Source organism: Vicia villosa, linkage group LG3 (assembly GCF_029867415.1).
Source record: "Vicia villosa cultivar HV-30 ecotype Madison, WI linkage group LG3, Vvil1.0, whole genome shotgun sequence".
NCBI lineage: Eukaryota > Viridiplantae > Streptophyta > Magnoliopsida > Fabales > Fabaceae > Vicia > Vicia villosa.
This window is the reverse complement of record NC_081182.1, coordinates 206,152,237-206,169,823: the sequence shown is the minus strand read 5'-3', so window position 1 is coordinate 206,169,823 and position 17,587 is coordinate 206,152,237. Positions and strand designations below refer to the sequence as shown.

Here is a 17,587-nt window from a genome sequence, read left to right as displayed (position 1 = left end):
ATTCATCAGTTCCAATGCTTCCAATATGATAGACTTTTACGCTAAATCAATTCAGTTTTTCATCAGTTCCAATGCTTCCAATATGATAGACTTTTACGCTAAATCAATTCAGTTTTCCATTTCCAACAATTTTCAATGCCTTTTGATATTTCTTTCACATATTAATCAAAATATTCATTTATTCAAATTCAAACAAGGCTTTTGAATTTTCCTCCTACATTAAAATACAAACTGTTTGAATTCTAACATATTCCTATATAAACCTCAGAGCCTGAATCCCATTTTAGAGCCATTTTTTTTAATACGTATTGGTTTTTTTTGTGAAGTTCATAAACTTTTAAAGTTTTTGAACAACAGAGGTAAAGTTTGATTCTTCATTATTTCTGTGTTTTAGAGATCTAAGCATGTTGAGTTTTTTCTGAAAATCCAGTAAATACAGGTTGTCTCTCTTTTTCTCTCTGTTTCAGATCTGCCGAAGGGTTATGCTGTGGAATTCGTCGCCGCCCGAAGTTTGTGGTGGTTAGGTGGTTTCGCAATTGGATGAAATTGAAAAGGTTTGGGTTGGGTGTTTGGTTGGGCAATTGTTAGTAGATATTGATTTTCTGAATTATGTATAAAATATTTGACTTCGGTAAGGGTAAGGATATCAAAGGTTGTTGTTATAAGTATATGATGTTTCTTAAGTTCCACATCATTGGTTGCTTTTTTTGATTTGTTTGGAGATAACTTTTTGATTATTAAAATTTTTCAGATTTAAAAATGTTTGATTTTGTGTGTGAACCGTGAAGAAGCTGAGAGGAGATGACTGTTCGATTAATGGTGGGTTCCATAACATTACTGATAGTAATAGTAATGTTCAGTTACTTTGAGACTTGAAGATGAAGATTGTTCATTTTTTTTAATACATGTACTCCAATTAAAAAAAATAAAAACAAAATGTTATTTTATTTTTTAATACATGTATTTCATTAATGTATTTCATTATTACTATTATATTTAAAATCCACAATAATCCATTCTTAGCTTTATTGTCGTTATGATGTAGATATACCTCCATCTTATTACATTTATCATTTTATCGTTTTTTTGTGTGTCGTAACAATTGTAGATCTTTGTATCTTATCTTTTTACGTTCTTTATTTCAATATTATCTCTTTGTTGATATTTGAAGTTATTTTTTTTCTTTTGACCATTACATAGAAACTTGGTTTAACTGACATATTTATTCTTTTAAACCTATAACCAAAGTATGAATTTAGAGCAATAATTAAATAATTTATTAAATTTAATATTATTTTGAAATTTAAAATTTGTTTAACATAAAATTTACTTTGCAACAAAAATATATTTATTTTATTAAAAAATAAATAAAATAATATATAATAATTTGTATCTATAAATTTTATTTATTTGTGATATTTTTTAATAAAGAATATATGTACTATATTAACTATAATTACAAACACAATCAAAGTGTAGCGAATTATATTAAAATATTAGTTTATCTAAAAAGTTTGTATTTTTTTTAAATGAAATGTTAATATTTATTCTAAATTTTTTTTAAAATATTTGATTAATACATAAATTTATTACTATAAAATTTGATATTGTAGAATTTGGACAATTTATATCCTCTTACTATATTTAATAAAGGATCAATAAATTAATTTGATATATTTTATTATATTCAATTTTTTATCTTCTAATATCGTAAGAGTCATTTTTCATTTGTGTTAGTAAAATATTTTAGAGGCTAATGTAGTTTGACATTTTTGTTTTTGTTTTAGTGAATGAGATGATATAATTTTCTTACATAAACCATATATTATTATATGTTATTATTGAATAGATTCATATTAAAACGGGTTTTAGTTTATAACTAAAATACAATTTAATATTTATGGTATATTTAAATTTAATATTAGAAATATTTACATTGAAATTACACATAATTATATACCTATGCAAATTGTATTTATACTAAAAATTACTATAAATATTTATTTTAGACATGAGACAATTATGATGTATGAAAAACACAACTTTCTTATGAAAAACACAAATTTGTCATTCTTTTTGTTCAATTTATTTTATTATATATTAAATAAAAGATCTATTTTATACATTTTTTACGGGTCAATACTACTTAAAATAAACATGCCCTAGGGACTAGGACTACTTAATTTTTTATTATTTAATTTATTTTTTCTACTAAAATAGATAATACATACGAGCCGAGACTACTTAATTTGTATTTCTAATTTTATTGAATTAACACAATTTCCCTTTAAAAATTAATAAAATAATTCTACACTATACAATTAATTCATATTTGTATCACAAGCACGAATTGACATATTTTTATTTATTATTTTTAATAGTATATTTTTTATCTATATTTTTTAATCATTACTCTAACATAATTATTTACTACTTATAATAACGTTGCGCGACCCGCCGTCCTCCAAATAGATTTGATGTTTTTTTAATCTTTTGATTTCCTTCTTTAGCAAGTTTTCCCACTATCAATACATATTTATTAAACTCTTTTACGTAATTTAAAGATTTATACTATATTTTTAATTATTATTTAATTGATTACTCATATTTAATTTAATTTTATGGGATACATTTAAAACATTAATTAATTAATTCAATTATATAAAAGAGAATAAGTTACAAATATGAAAAAGTTTACTGTTGATACAATTATTATTATAAACTGTAATAAGTTATAAATATTTTTATAAACGGGAAAAATCAATTGATGATACAATTATATAAGTTGCAAATATTTTTATAAACGGAAAAAGACAACTATTGATACAATTATTTAACGAGTTAATTTTTTTTAAAATTTACACAAATTATTAATAAATTAGAAATGCCCAAATTATTTTATAATTTACAAAATAAATTAGTTAAGTAAACTTTTTTATGTATATTATTAATAACAATGACATTTTATCTATACAATAGTAATCTAACTATAAGCAAAATTTATAAATTATAAGTGTTTTTAAAATGAAAATTTTTACTTAGAAAATATTTAACCCGTGCCTCGCACGGGTCTAAGTACTAGTATTAGAAATTTTAAGAGATTGACACGTCAGCATTAGTTCTATATTAGAATGACACGTCATTATTAGGTTTAGGGTTGTTGCAAAAGTTGTCATCATGACAACGTTGCATTTAGATTAGGTAGATTACTTTTCAAGATTTCGGAGATAAATATTCAATACATTTTTTTCACTAAGAATACTTTTGGAGATAAATATCTGAATTAACCACTTTTATCCCAAATTAATTAACCACTTTTATGGTGCATTCAGCGAAACCCAAACAAACCCGAACCGGAATGGAGAACCAGACTCGGGTTCGGTGTCCGGAGAATGAAGAACTGGCGTCGTTCATTTGGAACAAGTGGAAACAAATGGCTTCGCAACGCAATCGTCTTTCGGAAAACCTGGAAATGACACCCTCTAAAGCTCATTTCAATATCTGTAACTCTAAAAACCCAATTCGAACGGTAAGTTTCCAATTTCATCTACTTTTTGTTACTATGCATCATACATGTTATTAATAATTGGTAAAGGAGTTTGTTTCAATAGATTATAAATGTAGTTATAAATTGTAGGTTGTAAATTGTAATATATGAATGTGAGTTTGATTATGATGTGATGTATTGGGTTGTTGTGAAAGGGGGTGGTTGTTTGGGTGGTTTATTTTTGGTTTTGTGTGTGTTATTGACTTGTTTGTGAAAAGGTGAGGGTAATGATTAAGGAGGATTTAAGGTTGTTTAAATTGGGTTTTGTGGTGTAGTAATATTATGTTGTGATATATTGAGTTTGTGGTGTAGCAGAGATGAAGATGCTGCGATGGATGTGTGGTAAGATTAGACAAGATAAGATTAGAAATGACAATATTAGGGTGTTGGGGTAGCATCTATATAGTAGAAAAAGGTGGTAGAGAATAGGCTTAGGTGGTTTGGATATGTAAAAAGAAGACTTGTAGATTCTGTTGTAAGGAGAGTAGATCAAATGGATAGGAGGCAAACAACTAAAGGTAGAGGAAGACTTGGAAAATTATGGTCGTGGATAGAACATTATAGTGTAATTTGATCCATGTAGTCGACTCCAATTAGTGAGATAATGCTTGGTTGTTGTTGTATGCATTTTGTTTGTTATTACTTGAATTATAGTGATAAAACTCCTTTTTTTATTTTGAAAATTGAGAATTTATACAGATTTTGAGTGAAAAAGGTTGTTGGCTGCTTAGTGATTGGTTTAAAATTGGGTTTTACAGTGTTCCGATCTAATAATGCTGTTTTTTTTGGAATAGTGTATGGGGTGCGGGGAAAATGATAGTGAGGCTGATGCAGGGTTTTTTTGGGACCGGTTCTGGAGGTACTGAACCAGCTGACATGACCAAAAAGGGTATGCCTCCCTATGTTTAGTTTTTTTGTTAATGCCATCTTCCACTGGCTTTACATGCATTTTGTCCATATTTGTGTTTAATTGTTCCTTTTTTCTCCAATCTTATAGGAAATAAAACTAAAGAAACCAAGAGCTACATGCCTAAAATTACTTTTCAAGATTTCGGAGATAAATATTCAATACATTTTTTTCACTCATTAAGAATACTTTTGGAGATAAATATCTGAATTAACCACTTTTATCCCGAATTAATTAACCACTTTTATGGTGCGTTCACCGAAACCCAAACAAACCCGAACCGGAATGGAGAACCAGACTCGGGTTCGGTGTCCGGAGAATGAAGAACTGGCGTCGTTCATTTGGAACAAGTGGAAAGAATTGGCTTCGCAACCCAATCGTCTTTCGGAAAACCTGGAAATGACACTCTTTAAACCTGGAAAGCTCATTTCAATATCTGTAACTCTAAAAACCCAATTCGAACGGTAAGTTTCCAATTTCATCTGCTTTTTGTTACTATGCATCATACATGTTATTAATAATTGGTAAAGGAGTTTGTTTCAATAGATTTTAAATGTAGTTTTAAATTGTAGGTTGTAAATTGTAATATATGAATGTGAGTTTGATTATGATGTGATGTATTGGGGTTGTTGTGAAAAGGGGGTTGTTTGGATGGTTTATTTTTGGTTTTGTGTGTGTTATTGACTTGTTTGTGAAAAGGTGAGGGTAAGGATAAAGGAGGATTTAAGGTTGTTTAAATTGGGTTTTGTGACGTAGTAATATCATGTTGTGATATATTGAGTTTGTGGTGTAGTAGAGAGAAATGAAAATGTTGCGTTGGATGTGTCGTAAGACTAGACGAGATAAAATTAGAGGTGAAAATATTATAAAGTGTTGGGGTAGCACCTATAATAGAAAAGATGGTAGAAAATAGGTTTAGGTGGTTTGGACATGTAGAGAGAAGACCTGTAGATTATGTTGTAAGGAGAGTAGATCAAATGGAGAGGAGGCAAACAACTAGAGGTAGAGGAAGACTTAGAAAAACTATAAGAGAAATTGTTAACATGGATGTCGAGATTAATGGTTTGGATAGAAACATGGTCCTGGATAGAACATTATGGTTTAATTTTAATGAGATAAGGCTTGGTTATTGTTGTATAGATTTTGTTTGTTATTGATAGAACAAAGGAAAGGTAGAATATAATGGAGAAAATTAATTTATTAATGATTATGAAAACAGAAAAGAAATCCAGAGCAAATGCTCCTCAGTTAGAGAAAACAATTCTCTCACTGCCTAAATCCTAATAAGGAAAACAGAAAATAATAATAAGATACCTAGCTACTGCCCCATACACCTATTTATATGGGAAATCTAAACTAACTCCTATTTATATGGGAATACTAATTAACTGGGCCTTTCTTATTCTTTCTCACATATACTCTCCATTGTTTAGGCCCCAAATTATCTTTGTTAACTAACACATCCCCATCATCACTTGTGGGGTCCGATCCATTCCTATCATCAGCCCCACCTACAACATTAGCCTTGTCCTCAAGGCGCAGATCAGGGAATTGACTCTTCAACAACAGTTCCTCTTCCCAGGTAGCATTTCCAACATCCATCCCTTCCCATTGAATCAACCATTCTCTCTTGTGCTGTCCACCATCAAACTTATCCCTCCATGACAAAACCTTGGCCGGAGTAATATCCCCTTTTTCTGACTCTAAACTGATAGGTAGCTGAGTAGTAGTAGTATAGTTTCCCACCGCTTTCTTCAATTGCGACACGTGAAATGTAGGATGTATTTTAGATGTTGGTGGTAACTTTAACTTATAAGCAACCTGCCCTATCTTCTTCATGATTTGATAAGGTCCGAAAAATTTAGGGGCTAGTTTTTGATGGATTCTTTGCACGACCGAGTGTTGTCGATGAGGACGTAATTTGAGGAAAACCCAATCACCAACCTCAAATTGCACTTCCTTGCGCCTCTTGTCAGCTTGGTATTTCATGTACTCCTGGGCTTTGAGTAAATTAGTTTTCAATTGACGCAGCGCCTCATCTCTGTCCCTTAACTCCTGTGCTACAGCTTCTACTCTGGTTTCGCCCTCCAAAAAATGCACCAACACTGGAGGCTTTCTGCCATATACTACCTCGAAAGGGGAGAACACCGTAGACACATGAAATGTTGTATTATACCACAGTTCTGCCCACGGAATCCAGTGTGCCCATGTCTTAGGTTGATCTGCAATAAAACAACGTAGATAGGCCTCTAAGCAACGATTAATCACTTCTGTTTGGCCATCCGTTTGGGGGTGGTATGCCGAGGACATTTTAAGCACCGTGCCTACTAACTTGAACAACTCTTTCCAAAAAATACTCACAAATAAGGGGTCACGATCACTAAGAATAGACTCCGGAATTCCATGTAATCTAACCACTTCCTTCACAAAAATAGCAGCTATTGAACGAGCCGTAAATGGATGTTTAAGAGGAATGAAATGGCTGTACTTGGAGAGACGATCCACAACAACCAATATAGCTTCAAATCCATTACTTTTAGGCAAACAAGTAATGAAATCCATAGATATCTCACTCCATACCAAAACCGGAATAGGAAGAGGTTGTAGTAATCCATTAGGAGTAGTTGCTGTATATTTTTGGCGTTGACAAGTATCACAAGCTTTCACAAAATCTTGCACCCGCCGCATCATCCCTTGCCAATATAAAGTTCCCGCCATTCTCCTATAAGTGCGTAGGTAGCCGGAGTGACCCCCACTCGGAGACGAATGAAAATCTTTTAGTAACTCCTCAATAAGTGGTGAGTTAGCAGGTATAACTAACCTATTTTTGTAGAATAATATGCCGCCTTTTAAAGCAAAACCAGGTTTAGCGTTAGGATCCTTTTGAATAGCCTCCACAATATTTTTAAGCAAAGGATCATTTGATACTTCTTGCTGTAGCTGGCTGCTCTGCTGCCAAATAGGATAGGATTTAATAGCTTGCAACTCCGCATCCTCATGCTGTCTAGATAAAGCATCAGCCACTTTATTTTCCACTCCCACCTTGTACACCACTTCAAAGTCAAAACCCAACAACTTAGCCATCCATTCTTGCTGATTTGCTGTGGTAATACGTTGTTGCAACAAGTGTTTTAGGCTCTTTTGATCAGAATAAACCACAAACCTCCTTCCTAACAAATAATGTCTCCAGTGTTGAATAGCTAAAACCAAAGCCATCAACTCCTTATCATAGGCAGATTTGGATAACCTAGATGATTCAAAAGCCTTGCTAAAATATGCTATGGGATGCTTTGATTGCAACAACACTGCACCAACTCCTTTTCCTGAGGCATCACATTCGATTTCAAATGGAACCTTGAAATTGGGTAGGGCTAAAACTGGGGCAGTTGTAACAGCTACTTTTAATTTCTCAAAAGCTTCAGCAGCTGCTGCATTCCAGCTAAAACCATCCTTCTTTGTCAATTCTGTCAAGGGTTTAGCGATTCTTCCATAGTTGGCTATAAACTTTCTGTAATAACCGGTTAACCCCAAAAAACCTCGCACTCCTTTGACATTCTTAGGAATCGGCCATTGTAACACACTGCTAACCTTGGCAGGATCAACAGCAACCCCTGCTTTAGAAATGACATGGCCCAAATATTCTACTTGGTGCTGACCGAAGGTACATTTCTTCTGGTTTGCCACAAACTGATGTTGTTTCAGAATATTAAGAACCACCTCCAAGTGCTGCAAATGTTCAGCCCAACTACTACTGTATACTAGGATATCATCGAAAAAAAACAGGACAAACTTTCTTAGAAAGGGCTTGAAAATTGCATTCATTACCGATTGAAAGGTTGCAGGAGCATTGGTGAGGCCAAACGGCATAACCAAAAACTCATAGTGACCCTCATGGGTCCGAAAAGCCGTTTTATGAATATCCTCTTCCTTCATACGAATTTGGTGATAACCAGATTTAAGATCGAGCTTAGAGAAGTAACTGCAACCATGTAACTCATCTAACAATTCATCTACAACAGGAATAGGGTACTTGTCCTGAATTGTTACCTTGTTGAGTGCACGATAATCTACACACATCCGCCAAGATTGATCCTTCTTCTTGACCAAAATGACGGGACTAGAGAAAGCACTGGTGCTGTTTCTCACCACCCCTTGTTGGAGTAGGCTCTGAATCTGTTTTTCAATTTCATCCTTGTGTAAATGAGGATATCTATAAGGCCGCACACTTACCGGACCAGCACCCTGTAAAAGGTCAATTGAATGGCAAGTGTTTATTGGCGGAGGAAGACCCTGAATTTCTTTAAACACAATAACAAAACGATCCAACAATCCTCCCAACTCCTTAGTTTGATGATCAGAGACTCGCGACACCGGTGATCCTAGCACCTCCATCAAGGTAGGCCATTCACAGCCTGCTATCATTCGAGAAGGAGTGATAATGCTTTGGAATGCAGCCATCTTATCATCTACAGCCTGACCAAGTAATTTCACCATACGGCCCTTATGGTTGAACACCATTGACATTTCTTTCCAATCCATGGTCACCTTTCCCAATGTTTCCAGCCACACAACTCCCAAAATCAAATCCACACCTCCTAACTCCAACACATAAGCATCAAAACAAATCTGCACCGCTCCCACGTTCAACTGAATTCCATTGCATCTACCCCTAGTTAAGACACGATGACCATCTCCTAACTTAACACCCCAGGGATTAGAAGGCACCATAGGCAATCCGAGGGTTTCTACCACCTTAGGGGATATGAAATTATGCGTGGCTCCACTGTCAATAAGAACCAGAATAGATGCACCTTGTAAACATCCCTCCAATTTCATCGTCCAGGCTTGGTTTGGATTAGTGGATACACCAAACAGTCCCATGGTTTTACATTCTAATTCCTCTTGTGTGAGCTCTTCTTCTGAGTCAGCCTCTAACACGACAATCTCTCCTTCATCGTTCACAATTTCATCATCTCCCAAGATAATCAATCGTAACTGTTTTGTTGCACATTGATGGAGAGGATCCCATCGTTCGTTGCAGCGAAAACAGAGTCCTTTTGCACGACGTTCATTAACTTCTGCACTTGGTAGATGGCGAACACCACGAGAATTACGGCGCAAATTGTCCCCTAAATTTGGGCGAGAAGATGCTGTAGAATTAGTAGGTCGTGTTGACCCGGTTTGAGATCCAGAACCCGAACCAGCACGCGTTTTGCCCAAATAGTTATTATTCTGGGTCTGAATTGCAGAACCTTTTCCTTCCCCTTCGCGAAAAGCCCAATTAGGTTTTTGAGATTTTGTCCAAGAGCCATGACCCGGTTTGTAACGTGAACCAGATCCATGACCTGAATTTTCAGCAAATTCACGTTCCACATCACGTGCCAATTGCATCGCTACATACCGGTTGTGCGGCTTGAATGTTCTTACTCGAGAACGGATATCGTGACGTAAACCACCAATAAAATAGCCCAGAAATTGTTGTTCTGGTAACCTTCCACACTGAGAGGAACACAATTCAAATTCGGCTATGTAATCCTCCACCGTCTCAGATTGCTTCAAATCCTTGAGTTCTTCGAACGGGTTCTCCAAACGACCTCCTCCAAATCTCGCCATCATTGCTGCACAGAGGTTCTCCCATGACAATTCCTCTGTTGAATCATGCCATAGGTTAAACCAATGGATAGTAGGGCCTTCCATGCTCAACTTTGTCAACTGAATACGAACATCCCGAGAGATTCGTTGTACTTCAAAGTATGTCTCAGCACGAGTGATCCATGCCACCGGATCGTCGCCGGTAAAAGCTGGCAGCTCCACCTTCTTTGCGGACAAACGAAACTCATCCAACGGTGAGGTAACCGTTTCACCGCTTGTTTGAGGTGATCCACGATTCCCTATCGCCCGCTGAATTTCCGCAGCAAGGAAAGTACGCAATTCCTCAATACTGGTTTCCACACGTCCCAAGCGTTCCTCAACTGCAGTAATTCTCTCTGCCATTCTGGTTTGCATGAACACAGTAGGTCGGACCAATTGATAGAACAGAGGAAAGGTAGAATATAATGGAGAAAATTAATTTATTAATGATTATGAAAACAGAAAAGAAATCCAGAGCAAATGCTCCTCAGTTAGAGAAAACAATTCTCTCACTGCCTAAATCCTAATAAGGAAAACAGAAAATAATAATAAGATACCTAGCTACTGCCCCATACACCTATTTATATGGGAAATCTAAACTAACTCCTATTTATATGGGAATACTAATTAACTGGGCCTTTCTTATTCTTTCTCACATATACTCTCCATTGTTTAGGCCCCAAATTATCTTTGTTAACTAACACATCCCCATCATCACTTGTGGGGTCCGATCCATTCCTATCAGTTATGACTTGAACTAGTGATAAAAATCCTTTTTTTTTTTTTAATTTTAAAAATTGAGAATTATACAGATTTTGGAATTATGCAAGGGGTGTGGGGAAAATGATATTGAGGCTGATGCAGGGTTTTTCTGGGACCGGTTCTGGAAGTACTGAACCAGCTGACTTGACCAAAAAGGGTATGTCTAGTTTTTTATTAATGCTATCTTCTATTGGCTTTACATGTATTTTGTCTATATTTGTGTTTAATTGTTCCTTTTTTCTCCAATCTTATAGGAAATAAAACTAAAGGATCCAAGTGCTATATGCCTCAAAGGAGCTCTGTCGTGTTATCGTGTATGCACTATCGATAACCCTTTACAGGTATATTTTTTGTGTGCTCGAGTTCGTGTTAAATAGGTTTTTGAAGTTGTTGTGGACTTGTGGTAAAACTTGTTATATTAGACTCGATTTAGCACATTTTTAATAGCGGAACTTCAAATAGGAATGAGTTTATACGTAAACAGCAGGTTACTGATGCTGCTGAAGTCAGTGAGTTATCTGGAGCACCAATTGCGTATGTTTGACATAGTTTCTTTTATTGTTCTGTGTTTAAATGAACTATTCTAATTGCTGCTGCAAGTATTGCTAACTACCTAACTTCCTAATTAAGTAAAGGTTAGTGTAGTTTGATAATTTACTATTAAACCAGATTCATATTTAAGACTTTTTAGTAATGATACAATTAATTCGATTAACAGGGTAGAGAATTGTTGTATGTTTAGGAAAGTAAGGAAGTCTTACTTTCACAATGCTGTTGTTAGTTTATGGTGTATGGCATATGCAATTGAATTAAGTACTCCATTAATTATCTGTGGTCCATTTCTTTGAGATTCCTTTGATTGTTCGTTTTTGAAATTGGGATACATATTTAACTAATTTAGTGTTGACCAAATTTATTTTACTATCTTCCTATTTCCTTGCAATTGATGGGAAGATAACATTATTTTTCTTGGTGTGTGAAATGTACTATAAAGCTGTTTCATCCATTTTTCTGTTTCTTTATCCTCCCCTCTAAATTTGTATCTTATTTAGATCTTATTTTGAGTTTCTTCGCTTTCATACACTTTCAATCAAGTAATTTTTCTGTTTCATTGGGAGATTTAATCGGTTTTTTTCTTCTATATTGCACTTAATATTTTTGTTGTCTCTAATTTTCTTAATCTTACTCTAATTTTTATATTTATTTTCAAGTTTTCTTTCTGCAGGAGATCATATTCTGAGTTTGATTATTCACATATTTAGAGGTAATATCTTTATCTCTTTATAAATTTTTATTTTTAGAAGGTTGGACCAATATCAGACGTTGATCGATAGTGTACCTGCATCATTGTTGGAAAAAAAAACTGCATGGAATCAATTTTGAAATAAAATACCCACTTTTCCTAAAAGAGTAGCCTACCTATACCTCACTCTTTCTTTATTTTATAAATAGAAAATTGTGAATTCAAATCTACACTTAATATACATATCATTAGTCAAGTAGTAAATAATTTTTTTTTATCAAATTATGTCATAGTGTTGAATGTTGTGAACAGAGTGCAAGTGGTAGAAGATTGAATAATAAATAAATGAACATCATGGTTGGTGACTGGTTTTTGATCATTTTGTTCCGTTGACGATGCTGCTTCTCTTCTAAATTCATTCATTCATTTTCTCTGTTTGGTGATTGATCTCAATCTCACTAAGTGAAAACAGCCTCAGGTAACTCTCTCGTTCTCTTAATTTCGTATTGTATTCATTTTCGTTTTCCAGCTATTTTCACTTTACTTTTCTAATGTTTCTTAATTTCTACTTCCATAATAAATTTTATTTAATATGTGATGCATGAGAATTCCTTTCTCTCTTTATATAACACAAGAAATCTCTTATGCTAGAATTTTAATTGAGTTCTTAACTTCTTTTATTTACTGTTTTTTTTTATTAAGATGCACCTAGGTTCTTTATTTTGTGTTTAGTTCTATGAAGAACGAACACCCGAACACGATCCCGATACTGACACAGCGACACCGATAGTAATTTGAAAAATGAATAAATTAAACGTAATCACAAGTATCGGTGCAGGTGTTTGAAACCGACACAAACACAAATATACCTTTTTTCTGAGGTATCGGTGCTACATAGGTTTAGTTTCTTGAAACTAAGAGAACCATATTTTTAAGAGAAGAAACTTAACTATCTATCTTGTTAAGAGACTCTCAAGCTTGTATTATGTCACACTTATATCTCTAACCCTTTTTGGTATGACAGTAAAATAGTGGCAGAGATGGTTGTTGAGGCATTTCTTTCGTCTTTATTTGGTGTGGTATTTGAGAGGTTGGCTTCAAGTAATTTAATAGACTACTTCCGTAGAGTCAAACTTGACACACTTGTGGACAAACTCGAGACTATACTCAATTCTATCAACCAAGTGTTGGATGATGCAGAGAAGAAGCAGTACGAGAATCCCGACATGAAGACGTGGCTTGGTGATGTTACATGCTATCTATGAGGCGGACCAGCTATTAGATGAGATTGCCACCGATGCACCGTTGAAGAAGCTGAGAGTCGAATCTCAACCATCTACCAGCACTATTTTCAACTTCATTCCAACTTTTATTGATCCATTTAAATCTAGGCTTAAAGAATTGATACAGAGCCTAGATTGTCTTGCGGAGCAGAAGGATAAGCTGGAATTGAAAAAGGGAGCTTGGACTCGTAATGAAATTGGAGTTGGTTCGAGAACTTTAGAAAGACTGCCAACTACATATTTGGTGGATGCGTCTCAAATATATGGTAGAGATGCTGATAAAGATGAAATGATCAAATTTTTACTTTCAAAGAATGGCAATGATAACCAGGTACCTGTAGTTAGCATAGTGGGTCTGGGTGGAATGGGTAAGACCACTTTTGCTAAGCTTGTGTTCAATGACCACGTGATAGAGGAACATTTTGAACTTAAAGCTTGGGTTTATGTCTCCGAAACTTCGGATGCTGTTGGACTCACCAAAGATATTCTCAAGTCATTTCATTCTTCATTAGATAATGAATCTATTTTCAATCTACTCCAACAGCGTCTGCAACAGATACTATTTGGCAAAAAATATCTGCTTGTTTTGGACGATTTTTGGAACAGAAATGAGGAAATTATTGAGCAGTTGCTACTCCCCTTTAACCATGGATCTTCTGGAAGTAAGATTATTGTGACAACACGTGACAACGAAGTGGCAAATGTCTTGAAATCCACCAAATTATTTGATTTGCAGCAATTGGAGAAAAACGATTGTTGGAGATTATTTGAGACACATGCGTTTCGTGGCAAAAATGTAAGTGAATATCCAAATTTTGAATCAATTGGTAAGAAAATAGTGGACAAGTGTGGAGGGTTGCCTTTAGCTTTAAAAACATTGGGCCAACTCTTACGAAAAAATTTCTCTCAACATGAGTGGATGAAGATATTGGAAACTGATATGTGGCGTTTATCAGACGGGGACAATAACATTAACCCAGTGCTGAGATTGAGTTACCATAATCTCCCTTCCAATCAGAAGCGTTGTTTTGCTTATTGTTCTATATTTCCTAAAGGTTATTGGTTTGAAAAAGATGAATTAATCCAGATTTGGATGGCAGAAGGTTTGCTAAAGTGTTGTGGAACAAAAGAAAGTGAAGAACAGTTTGGTAATGAAATTTTAAGTGATCTGGAGTCAATTTCATTTTTCCAACAACCAATTGCTAATAACTACTTTGGTATGCATGATCTTGTCAATGATTTAGCTAAATCAGTGTCAGGAGAATTTTGTATGCGAATAGACGGAGCTAAGGTGCAAGGTATCCATGAAAGGACACGTCACATTTTGTGTCCTCTTCAATTAAATTGTGTTGATAAATTATTAGAACCAATTTGTGAGCTTAAGGGACTGCGTAGTCTGTTACTAGAAGGTAATAGAGCTATGTCACTAGAAAGAAATAGAGCAAAGCTGATAGCCAACAATGTGCAACGTGATCTGTTTTCAAGGCTAAGATGTTTGCGGATGTTATCATTTAGGTATTCTGACCTCTCAGAGCTAGTTGATGAGATAGGCAATTTAAAGCTTTTGCGTTATCTGGACCTTTCTTACACTGAGATTACAAGCTTACCTGATACCATTTGTATGTTGTATAACTTGCAAACACTCTTGTTGCGAGACTGTTGTGAGTTGACTACGCTCCCTTCAAATTTTTCCAAACTCATCAATTTACGCCATCTTGAACTTCCTTATTCTATAAAGAAGATGCCAAAGCATATAGGAAATTTAAGCAATCTCCAGACCTTGCCTTATTTTGTAGTGGAAGTGGAGAAACGATATGATCTTGAGGAGTTGGGGAAACTAAACCATCTTCATGGAACAATTCAAATCAATGGGCTGAGTAATTCCTATGATCATGTAGACGTTATTTTGAAAGATAAGAAGTATTTAGAAGAAATACTTATGAAATTCAATGACAGAAGAGAAAAAATGTATGACTCAGTAGTTGAAAGCCACGTGTCTGTCTTGGAGGCTCTTCAACCAAATAGCAACTTAAAGAGGCTCTCTATTGAGAACTACTTTGGCATTATGTTTCCAAATTGGATAAATGGATGTCATTTACCCAACTTAGTATCTGTCACGTTGCAGAACTGTGGATTTTGTTCCCACTTGCCATCACTTGGGCAACTCCCCTATCTCAAAGAGCTTTTTATTTCTGATTGTACCAGAATAAAGATGATCGGCAAAGAGTTTTATGGAAATAACTCAACGAACGTTCCGTTTAGGTCCCTTGAAGTTTTGAAATTTGAGAGGATGGACAATTTGGAGGAATGGTTTTGTCTTGAAGGTTTTCCTTTGCTTAAGGATCTTTCTATAAGATTTTGTTGTAAATTGAAAAGGGCCCTGCCTCAGCATCTTCCTTCCTTACAAAACTTGGAGATTTTGATTTGCAAAGAGTTGGAGGCATCAATTCCCAAGGGTGATAACATCAGAGTGATAGACGTAGTGGGATGTAAACAGATTTTGATAAATGAATTGTCGCCCAGGTTGAAAAAGTTGGTCCTTAGCAGAAATCAGTACACTAAGTTTTCTCAAGGGCAAAATTCAATGAACAATGCCGTTCCAGAAGAGTTTGTTCTTGATGGCTTTGTAGAATGTCCCTCTTTGGATTTACGTTGCTATAACTCTCCTTCTGCGATTTCCGTAGCAGGATGGCCCTGTTCCTCCTTGCCTTTTTCACTACACTTGAACACCAATCTTCATTCTTTGTGTTTGTCTGATTGTCCAAAGCTAGAATCTTTTCTTATGGGAGGTTTGCCTTCCAACTTGAGGTACCTTGAAATACACAATTGCCCAAAATTAATTGCTTCCAGAGAGGAATGGGGTTTATTCCAACTCAATTTTCTGAATGAGTTCAATGTTAGTGGTCATGACTTTGAAAATGTGGAGTCCTTCCCAGAGGAGAATCTGCTGCCACCAACTCTCGAGTATCTTAATTTGAAACATTGTTCAAAGCTAAGATCATTGAACTACACGGGTCTTCTCCACCTCAAATCTCTCGCATATCTATCTATTTACAACTGCCCTAGTCTTGAGCGCTTGCCAGAGGAGGGTCTATCCAACTCCCTTTCTAGATTGTTCATTACTAGATGTCCATTACTTGGAGAGAAGTACAAAAGGGAGGGAGGAGAGCGTTGGCATACAATTAGTCACATCCCTTCGGTGTGGATTGACGATTTCGAGCAGCAGAAATGACATGTTTGTCACAGGCAAGTACAACTTGTATGTTAACTTTTTTTTAACTTTCTATTTGGTATAATAATAATTAATAACACTGTGTATGCATTTGATGTTTAACAGTGGCAAGTCTATGTGACCTCTTTCTTGTACGTCAGCCTCTAAGATCTTGCCAATCAAGACATACCATTGCCACCAACATGAAGCACAACCACTTTCGTAGTCTTCCATCAATTCAAAAATACGTGTTAATAAATAAAACTATTACGAGCCTGTGTTTCTTTTATGTTAGTTGTCTGTTCATAAAGCATGAGACTTAGAGAAAAGAAGCACGTGGTTTGGCTTTCATCGATCAATTACAAGGTGAGATCTTGTGATTCAATGTTTCTTATAATCAAGTTCCTTGTTGTGGTTGATTTAGTGATAACATTCTCTATTGACATACCATAAACTCAAACTGAAAAAGTTGACACAATTTAATATTTGTAGAATTTTTTTTTAATGTTTTCTTAAGACAATGATGTTTTAATAGGACTTGAGAAGAAATCCGGAGAAGACCATACTTTGCACAACAAAGCCATGAGGAGAAGAAATATGAGAAATGTATTCAAGTCTGATATCTGCATTTTATACAAGGCATCCTCTTCAACCTCTGACTCTTTTCTCAGAAGTTTCATTTTATTTTCAGTCACTTTTCAATTTAGTGTTTGTATATTCCTTCCTTGTGAAATTAAATAAACTAGTACTTTCATTACAATACTTTATAGTTCTGATTGGGTTGATTACAGTTTCTCAAGAATGGTAACATGTAAAATAATACTACATAGTACATGCAAATTACTATATAGAATGAATTGATTAACGTTAACAACGATACAAGATGGATGACTTGTTCGACGTCTTTGAAACACTCGTTAGCTCCTGAAAGCAAAAACATAAAATCTATTCACACAAAAAATTCAAACTTAGAAAGAAATATGAAAATAAAAACACATCAAAC

General features: G+C 34.8%; 1 pseudogene; it reads left to right on the top strand.

Annotated features, from left to right (window-relative positions):
- The first annotated feature begins 3,231 nt into the window (after window positions 1-3,231).
- Window positions 3,232-17,344, top strand: LOC131593380 (putative disease resistance protein RGA1; annotated as a pseudogene).
- The last annotated feature ends 243 nt before the right edge of the window (window positions 17,345-17,587 follow it).